This window comes from Triticum aestivum, chromosome 7B (assembly GCF_018294505.1).
Source record: "Triticum aestivum cultivar Chinese Spring chromosome 7B, IWGSC CS RefSeq v2.1, whole genome shotgun sequence".
Taxonomy (NCBI): domain Eukaryota; kingdom Viridiplantae; phylum Streptophyta; class Magnoliopsida; order Poales; family Poaceae; genus Triticum; species Triticum aestivum.
Window position 1 is genome coordinate 541,579,463 of NC_057813.1, and position 10,742 is coordinate 541,590,204.

The following is a 10,742-nucleotide window of genomic DNA, read 5'->3' on the forward strand; positions in this document are numbered from 1 at the left end:
AAGGACTCGACAAGCATGACTTTGTCCATGTGTCGATCCTTTGAGATCGCAATCTTACCTAGACCCAGTACCTGACTTTTTCCTTTGTCAGTGAAGATGATATGCTTCAGATGTGACGGTGATAAAGGAGCATCCATCAATAGGCTCTTGTCACCCGTCATGTGATTTGTACATCCACTATCTAGAACCCACTCGTTGGCTTTGGGCTGATCATCCTGCAGATGAATTAGTGCAACTTACAATCTCATATACTTCATCAGTGAAGAATATGATATCAAGTTCATCAGATGAATTTCATCAAGCAGTAAAACAGATATTTCAGTATGAGGACGTGTGAAATGAAAGTTCATTTCATCATGATTCGCCTGCGTCCTTTCAGGCACTTTTGTCAAGCCTCCAGCAAATTCTTCAGACGTTTAAAGCATGTCTGGAGACCTGACCCTGCATAAGAGATTAGTTCTTTTTCTTCACCACCCACATCTGAAGGGGTGGCAAAGAGTTCATCACTCTGCGAGCACCATATGAGAATGGTGGCATAGAAGCCAATCCATTTCGTTTCACATAAGAGGGGTTAGGGTAAGCATATGAATAAGCAGAGAAATTCTTCAAGGACTTATGAACATAATGATTTGAAGAATAATGCGCATATTCATAGCCCTTAGCTCTATCCTGCGAAACAGAAGGGTTAGCACGATGATGATCATATGAGGACTTTGATCCCTTTGAGGAATTTGATCCATGTGAAGAATTAGGTCCATTTGAAGAATTGGATCTGGGGTTCCTGTTCTTCACTGGTGGTATCATGAGGACATTCACCTGAAGACTTTCAACATAACTTTTGGGAACCCAGATTTTCTTCATAGGGGAACCGTTCCTGCAGTTAGTGCCAACATATCTAGCAAATACTTCACCATTCTGATTTTTGAACAGTTTATAGTTGGAGTCAAATGACTCATCAGAAGAATGAGGAGATTCACATGTAAAGCCAGATAAGTTAGATGGATCAACTGGAGGTCCCTTTGCAGCAACCCATGAGGTTTTGGGGTACTGCTCAGGCTTCCAATATGTTCCATCAGCATTGAATTTCCTCTCAAAGGCAATACCCTCTTTCCTAGGGTTTCTGTTGAGGATCTGCTTTTTGAGCACATCACAAAGAATATGATGCCCTTTGAGGCTTTTGTACATGCCTGTTGTGTACAATTCCTTCAGCCCTGCATCGTTAGTGATACTAGCAATGTCCTCAGATGAGGAATTAGATATAGCAGTGGCAGGTGAAGAATTTGTAATAGTTGAAGCATTTGAACATTCAGGTGAAGAATTAGCAGATTCACGTTCAATGCACTTTAAGCATGGAGGAACAAATTCTTCCTGAGAAGCGCTGATTTGTTGAGCAAGTAATGAATCACGTTCCTTCTGAAGATCTTCATAACTCACTCTTAGCTTCTCAAGATCTTGCTTTCTTTGAAGAAGTTCAAGAGAAAGTTTCTCGTGATCAGATAAGAGAGCGTTATGATGACCTTGAAGATCGTCAAACTTGGAATGGAGTCCCTGAAGATTTTCAGCCAAGGCTTTTGACTGATCCATTTCTTCACCCAACATATCATCGCTCTTATTTAGCATGTAATGAACTTTTTCCAAAGCTCTTTGTTGTTTAGTGGCAAGGGAAGCAAGTTTATCATAGCTAGGTCCAAATTCATCACCAGATTCATCATCACTGGACTCGGATAGGTAGCATTCGTTTACCTTAGCACTTTTTGCCATAAGGCAGGGGTTGGACGATGATGATTCTGGTTCGAATGTCATCTCTTTGAGAGATTCCTTGTAATCATCAAGCCAAGGATCATGATGATTTAGATGTCCATCATAGACCTCAGAGAGACGGTCCCAGATTAGCTTCGCGTGATTGGGATGCATGACGTTCCTGAATTGATTTCGGGACAGACTTGAGCAGATGACATCCTTCGCTGTGAGGTTGAGGAGAGTGTACTTGCGAATGTCGTCAACTTCAGCCATCTTGCATAGATCGGTAAGACCGATCTCGGTGACGGTCCATAGTTCGCTGTCCATAGCCATGAGTCGCTTCTTCATCATGGCATTCCACCGAGGATACTCATGACCATCAAAGATGGGGCAGGAAACGTTCCTCAATCCTGCAGTCGACATAACTAGAACTCCAGGTGGTTAAACCAAAATCACACAGAACAAGGGAGTACCTTGCTCTGATACCAATTGAAAGTGTGTTATATCGACTAGAGGGGGGTGAATAGGCGATTTTTATGAATTCTTCACTGAGGAATTTGCCGGTGAGGAAATTCCTTAGCGAAGAACTACTAGCAGCGGAATAAGTACTCAGAAGTAAGCATAACAGGATACAGACATAGTCATCATGATGAAATGAAAACAAGCACAGAGTACAGGAAGCGTAAACACAGGATAACACACGATGAAGACAAATGGACTGAAGAAATTAAACTGAGGAAATTGAGAAAGTCTTCAGTCAAAGTCTTCAAACACAGATATGAACAATCAGTCAACACAGTAATGAGGAAATGAAAGAGTTGAGGAAATAGAACCAGTAAGGTTGGTGAAGAACATAATTTGGTAGACCAGTTCCAACTGTTGTCTCAGTTGTACATCTGGTTGGAGCGGCTGAGTATTTAAACTCGAGGACACACAGTCCCGGACACCCAGTCGCTGAGCACGCAGCTCAGGACACCAAGTCCTCACCGTATTCTCCTTGAACTAAGGTCACACAGACCTCGTCCAATTACTCGTGGTAAGTCTTCAGGCGACTTCCAAACCTTCACAAACTCGGTCACTTGGCGATCCACAATTCCTCTTGGATGCTCTAGACCATGACGCCTAACCGTCTGGAAGAAGCACAGTCTTCAAAGGTAACAAGCGTCGGATCCACGCACGATCAATCTCTTCATGATGCTCAATCACTTTGGGGTTTGTAGGTGTTTGGGTTTGGGTTTTTCCTCACTCGATGATTTTCGCTCAAAGTCCTCGGAGGATGGGTTGCTCTCAATTGACAAGTGTCAGTTTTTCTCGGAGCAGCCAACCAGCTAGTGGTTGTAGGGGGCGGCTATTTATAGCCTAGGGAGCAGCCCGACATGATAAGACATAAATGCCCTTATCTGATATGACCGTTAGGTGGATAAGATATTTTGGGATAGCTGGCGCGTAGCACAGCAACGGTCGGAAATTTGACTCTCAAATTCCTCAGGGATATCATGTTCCTCACTGTGCAGGCAATCCGCACTGGCAAATTCCTAACTCCTCAGTCAGAACAAATTCCTCAACGACCAGAAGAACTTCGTCTCTGTCACTGAAGAAATTGACTGAACTGTATGAGATTTCCAAAGGCTTCACTCGAAGGGTTTGGTAGCTGTAGGATTTTGAGTTGAGCATCACATGGGAATTTTTCCTTAGTATTTCCTCGACCTCCTTTAACAGTACGGTGTTTCCTATGACTCAAGAAAGAGAAAAACAAAACTATGAAAACGAAAGTCTTCAAGCTTCATATTCCTCGCATGAATATCAAGTCTTCACGGATACACCAATTTCTTCACTTTCAAAGTCTTCATGAAAGTCTTCAGGAATACCAAAATCTTCAGTCGAAGATATTCATTTTTAGGGGTTGACTTTCTCTGTAAATATCAAACTCCTCATAGACCTATAGAACTGTGTATACTCACAAACACATTAGTTCCTTAACCTATAAGTCTTCAATACACCAAAATCACTAAGGGGCACTAGATGCACTTACACCTTCGGCTTTACATTGAAGGTCTTGAGCCATAAGCCGAAGTGTGGGGTGATGTGGAGGAAGGCTTCACACACAATGATAAATGACGAGATGCGAAGGATGGAATTCGGAGCTAGATCGTGAAAATCTAGCTCATAATAGAACATGAGCCCCCTCACAAACGGATTAAGACTAAAGCCTAAGCCTCGAAGGAAGTGGGAAACAAATACGATGCTCTCGTTGGGTTTGGTAGTGGGGATGACCTGCCCTTGGGCAGGAAGCCTGTGCTGGATTTCGGCGGTTAGATACCTTGCCTCCCTGAGCTTCGGAATGTCCTTCTCTATGACAGAGGAGGCCATCCACCGACCTTGAAGGTTGGATCCGGACATGATTGAAGATCCGAAGTGCTTAAGCCTAAAGCTTCGGGTGTTGGAACTCGAGGTGAGGGAAGGAGCAAGCGTGGGAAGAAAGGGATAGGCCTCAGACCCTTTATAAAGGGGGGAGAATATCAAGCGTCCTCAGCGTGACCGTTTGGGACTTGCCTAAAAACAAGGAGTCATACCAACAAGCATAGTTGGGTTATCCACACCCGTATTGATGAGAATCCCGCATTAAGGGGGACACGATCTCTGCTTCGACAAGACATGCCAATAAAACCGCCTTGCAATACGTGTAGTGGCAGGCTGGGAAAAACGGTTCATATCAAACCGGGCCGCGGCGTGAGGACACGCTGTGAAAAATTGTCAACAGATTGAATTTATGAAGTATTGTGCTCTCTACGGTGGTATGTGGAAATTATTTTTGCAGAGCCGGACATGATTTAAATGTTCGAAATTTACTTTGGAGTATTCAGAGATGGAACCCACCTTGCAATGCCGAAGACAATCTGCGCGCCGGACTCATCGTCATTGAAGCCTGGTTCTGGGGCTACTGAGGGAGTCCTGGATTAAGGGGTATCCAGACAGCCGGACAATATACTTTCACTGGACTGTTGGACTATGAAGATACAAGATTGAATACTTCATCCCGTGTCCGGATGGGGCTCTCCTTTGCATGGAAGGCAAGCTTAGCTATTCAGATGTTAGATCTCCTTCTCTGTAAACCAACTCTGTGTAACCCTAGCCCCCTCCGGTGTCTATATAAATCGGAGGGTTTAGTCCGTAGGACAAGAAGAACAATCATAACCATAGGCTAGCTTCTAAGGTTTAGCTTCTATGATCTCGTGGTAGATCAACTCTTGTAATACTCATATAATCAAGATCAATCAAGCAGGAAGTCGGGTATTACCTCCATCGAGAGGGCCCGAACCTGGGTAAACATCGTGTCCCCAGCCTCCTGTTACCATTAGCCTTAGACGCGGGACTGAAAGCACAAGTGCTCCCTAGGTGGTTTTGGTAATTAGTGTCAACATATCTCTTGTTGGACTAACACTTTTATCTAGTATGTTTCAGATAAGTTCAACAATGGAGTGACATGGACTAAAGGATGTGGGAACTCCTTCAAGATGCTAAGGACAAAGGATTGGCTCAAGCTTCAAGCTCAAGACTCTTCATTTTATATTTTAGTGATCCAAGATCACATTGAGTCTATAGGAAAAGCCAATACTATCAAGAAGGGATGAGGTGTTGCTTAATGAGTTTCTTGCTCCACAGTGCTTAGTGATATGCTCCAAAACCCTCAACTACTTTCCCACTTCCACACATATGACCTAAACCTAAAGTCAAACTCGGCCATCCCGATTCTTTCTATCCGGCGCCACCGAGTTCAAATGTCATAGCCACTGCCACAAACCCTAAACAAATCGGTCTCACCGATAGTGATCTCGGTCTCACCGAGATGGGATTGTAATCTCTCTGTGTATGTCCATTATCAAAATCGGTCTTACCGAGTTTGGGCAATCGGTACTACAGAGATTACAATGCAAACTCTCTGGTTAACTTATTACCAAAATCGGTCCCACCGAGTTTGAGTAATCGGTCCCACTGAGTTTGCCTGACCAACTCTCTTGTTAGCTTATTACCAAAATCGGTCTCACCGAGTTTGTGTAATCGGTCTCACCGAGATTATGTTATGCCCTAACCCTAACCATATCGGTCCTACCGAGTTGCATATCGGTCCCATCGAAAATCCTAACGGTCACATTGTTTACTAAATCGGTCCGACCGAGATTGATGAATCGGTCCCACCGAGATTGGTAAATTGTGTGTAACGGTTAGATTTTGTGTGGAGGCTATATATACCCCTTGACCTCCTTTTCATTCGTGGAGAGAGTGTAACACCCACGATGCGGCTATATCTCCCACGCGTCAAAGCACGACTTAGAGGCATAACCGCATGGTGGTTTTGTCGCAAGAAGGGTCATCTTCACACAATCCCATGTAATGAACAAGAATGGGATAAAGAGAGTTGGCTTACAATCGCCACTTCACATAATACATAATTAAGATCATACATCATTCAAATTACACTCATAGACCGGCTACGGTCAAATCCAAATGAAAAGAAGACAACCCCAAATGCTAGATCCCCGATCGTCCTGACTGGGCTCCTCTACTGATCATCTGGAAATGAAACATAGTAACGACCAAGGTCCTCATCAAACTCCCACTTGAGCTCGGTTGCGCCATCTGCGCCGGTATCCTCGGCACCTGCATATGTTTTGGTAGAATATGTGAGTCACGAGGACTCAGCAATCTCACACCCGCGAGATCAAGACTATTTAAGCTCATAGGTAGGAAAAGGGGTAATATGGTGGAGCTGCAGCAAGCACTAAGCATATATGGTGGCTAACATACGCAAGTGAGAGCGAGAAGAGAATCAACGCATCAGTCGAGAAGCTAGAAGTGATCCTGAAGCTACTTACGTCAAGCATAACTCAAACCATGTTCACTTCCCGGACTCCGCCGAGAAGAGACCATCACGGCTACACACACGGTTGATGTATTTTAATGAAGTCAAGTGTCAAGTTATCTACAACCGGACATTAACAAATTCCCATCTGCCTCATAACCGCAGGAATGGCTTTCGAAAGATAATACACCCTGCAGGGGTGTCCCAACTTAGCCCATCACAAGCTCTCACGGTCAACGAAGGATATACCTTCTCCCGGGAAGACCCGATCAGCCTCAGAATCCCGGTTTGCAAGATATTTCGACAATGGTAAAACAAGACCAGCAAGACCACCCGACTATGCCGACAAATCCCGATAGGAGCTGCACATATATCGTTCTCAGGGCACACCGGATGAGACAGGCTACGAGTAAAACCAAACTTCGAGTTTCCCCGAGGTGGCCCCGCAGGCGGCTCGGTTCGGTCCAACACTCGAAGGAGCACAGGCCCGGGGGGACTAAAATAAAGATGACCCTCGGGCTCACGAAAACCCAAGGGAAAAAGGCTTAGGTGGCAAATGGTAAAACCAAAGTTGGGCCTTGCTGTAGGAGTTTTATTCAAAGCGAACTGTCAAGGGGGTCCCATAAATCACCCAACCGTGTAAGGAACGCAAAATCAAGGAACATAACACCGGTATGACGGAAACTAGGGCGGCAAGAGTGGAACAAGACACCAGGCATAAGGCCGAGCCTTCCACCCTTTACCAAGTATATAAGGTGCATTAATTAAACAAGAGATATTGTGATATCCCGAAATATCCTGTTCCGACCAGGAACAAACTTCATCTTCACATGCAACTAAGGGGCTGAGCAAAAGCGGTGACATAGCCAAACAACGGTTTGCTAGGATAGGATGGTTAAAGGTTTGACATGGCAATAGGGAGGCATGATAAACAGTGGCAGGTAGAGCTAACATAGTGAAAGAGCGAGCAACTAGCAAAGCAAAGATACAAGTGATATCGAAGGTATGGTCATCTTGCCTGCAAAGTTCTCAGAATTGTCGAAGGCTTGATCCTCGTTAGCGTACTCAATAGGTTCCGCGTGCACGTACTCGTCTCCCGGCTCTACCCAAAGCAAGAATACAAGCAATGAAACCACGATAAATCACGGTGCAATGCACAAGCCACATGATGCAATACATGTCATGATATGCGAGATGTGATATGCAATGCATATGCGTGCTCCGGGAGGAAAAAGGATGAACAAGGCATCAACTTGGCAAACCAAGTATGCCGCTGGAAAGATGAGGTGATTTCGGTTGAAATCGATATAAGGATCACCGGGAACGGATGCACGGTTTGCAAATGGAAAGCAAAACAAGAATGGCACAAATTTGCGATTAACAGCACGATGCTACTTAGCATGCAACAAGAAACTATGCTACAGCACCCCAACATAAAAACAAAGCATATGACAGTGATCTACATGAGATGCTTGACAAAAGAGGAACACTGAGCTACGGCTAAATCACACCATAAAAGGTTCAAACAAGCATGGCAAAAGTGCAAAAGATATCAGCTTCACAGATTTAGTGAAAATACTGAAAATGGCAGAAACAGCACCAGGAAGCAATGTTTAGGGCAAGCAAACATCATGCTACAGGAACATATATTATCAAAACAAGACATGGCATGATTCTACTCAAAGCATAGAACAAAAGTCCCTTACTGACAATGAGCCAAAAGGGCAAAGAAAATATGATGGCTCCCATGCAAACATAGCAAGTTTTATTAACAGTTCTAGACTTGGTGAAGTTTCAGGACATTGCAAAAACAGATTCAACATGGCATCTTTACAAGCTTGATTAACTCATTACAAGGCATGTCATGACATGTAACAAGTTCTAGCAGGAAGTATACATGAAAATGAAACTACCCCTGTGCAAAACAACCACATAGCATATTTGCATGAACAAACACATAAAAGACAAAACATCAACATGAAGTAAAATGACATGTTCATGAACTTGCTCAAATGCAGAAACTAATGCCACCACTGGATTGGTGGGATTTTTCTACCCCAAAAACATATATAATATGTTGGGGTTGCTGTAGAAAAATCATCACAAGTGCAATTAGTTAAAAACTGTCCTAAATGGAATATGACAGAAATGGCATTTTCCTTGTTTGGAAACGTCCAGAAATGGACTTGCCCGAAAGGGAAAACGGGGACTTGCCATAAATGGAAAGCGCGGGGATAAGGGTAAAAAAATAGAAGGAGGAGGGCGCTGAGAGGCTGACTGGTGAGACCCTGATGTCATAGTGACAGCTGTTAATTATGCACAGAGGGAATAAAAAGGGGGGGCGCCTGGGATTCGAACCCAGGTCTCCTGCTTCAGGAGCGCGCTGGAGCAACCAGCGGGCTATGCATGCGTACATGACCAGGAAGGGGCTCGGCCTCTATTGAACCATTGGAAGGTCGAGCCTTCTTCCCCACCGCACGGGGAAGATGGTGACGGCGCCGGCGGGCAACGACAGCGACCACCAGAGCAGTGGAACACTGGCGGGGGTGCGGGATTGGGAGGCATTGCTGCTACGGGTCATGCGTGCGCATGCGCGCATGTGTGGGTGTGTGCACACATGAACTTGCGTCCATGGCGGCTAGGTGCAGCGAGGCGAAGCGAAGGCGAGCTGCGGCATGAGCACGGGCTGCGGGACGCTGCTCTGCTGCGAGGGTGTGAGCAGGTCGTGGTGCGCGAGGGTATATAGAGCGGGGAACACTCGGGCACGCTACGGTAGAATAGCAACTTCGCACAAAAAAATTCAGAGATCGTCGGAGCACTGCGAGCGCGGTGAAGACATGGATCAGACGAGTCCTACAGGTGCCTACATGCAAAGGGATGGATGGGAGAGGGAGGAGCGTTACCTAGCTCACCCTAGGACACGACGGGGTCGACGGAGACGTGCTGGAGGTGACGAGAGGGAGCTCTGAACTTGGTGAGGCTGCTGTCCACGAAGTAGAGGAAGCAGAGGAAGAGCCAGGCGCGGAACTTGGCGTCTCCCTCGATGATGTAGTAGAAGCAGCGGGCGAAGGGGACGACGGGGAGGCAGACCGACTTGAAGAAGGCGGCTGGAGGTGACCGGGGAAGCGACGTCGACGGCTATCCCGAGATCGAGCTAAAGCTTGGTCGGTACATGGCGGGCAGGTCGACGGCGAAGCGTGTGGAGCTTACCTAGGCGGCGGCGAGGCAGGTAGAGGAGGGGGATCGGTCGAGGAGGAACCCTAGGGCGCGGGGGACATGTTATATAGGGCTAGCGACGCTTCTCCGACCGTCAAATCGACCGGACGTCGACGTGGCGCATCTGGATGCTCTGCCGTACAGGAGCTTGAAGATCCTCCTGTACGTATGGGCTGCCTGGGCTGCGGTTGGAGCGGCTGCTGTGCTCTGTTGGGCTGCAGGTGAGGGGAAGGCCCAGGTAAGGAGAGGAAAGTCCCCCTTCTGATTTCCTTCCAGTTCCTGATTATTTAAATAATCAGCTGAAGAAACGAAAAAGGCCAGTGGACTAGGAGAGGCATTTGGAAATTATGAAAATATTCCCAAGCTCCTGGGATTATCCGCTATTTGGATAAATTGCATTGGGCATTTTTAGAGGTAGAAAAATAAAACAAGTTTAAATAAAATTCAAACTTGGGTCATTTTTGAACCTGACCAAAACAACTTCAAATAAGGTGATATTTGGCAGAGAGGTAAATGACATGGTGATAGAATATTGAGCCAAAGTTGAACATTAAAGAAGGAGGGTAAAATGGCACTTGTCAAAAGAAGGAAGTAGAGGGAAGGAGGAGGTGGTGATGCATAGAACAATATTATGGGCATCTCAAGGCATATGTTGAGCATGTAAGAATAAGATGCAATAAGACAAGGATGGCATGAGATGAATATGCACTATATGATGATGGCATATGATGGCTAAAAGGAATATGACAAGAAGCACAAATGCAATATGACCAGGAAAGCATGGCAATGAAATGAGTAGAACAACAAAACAAAACAAAATGAGACCAAGGGATGGAACCCCGAATGGAATTGGATGGAGACCAACATGGATATATTGCCAAATATGGAAGTTTTACATCTGGGGTGTTACAGAGAGCCATCAGAA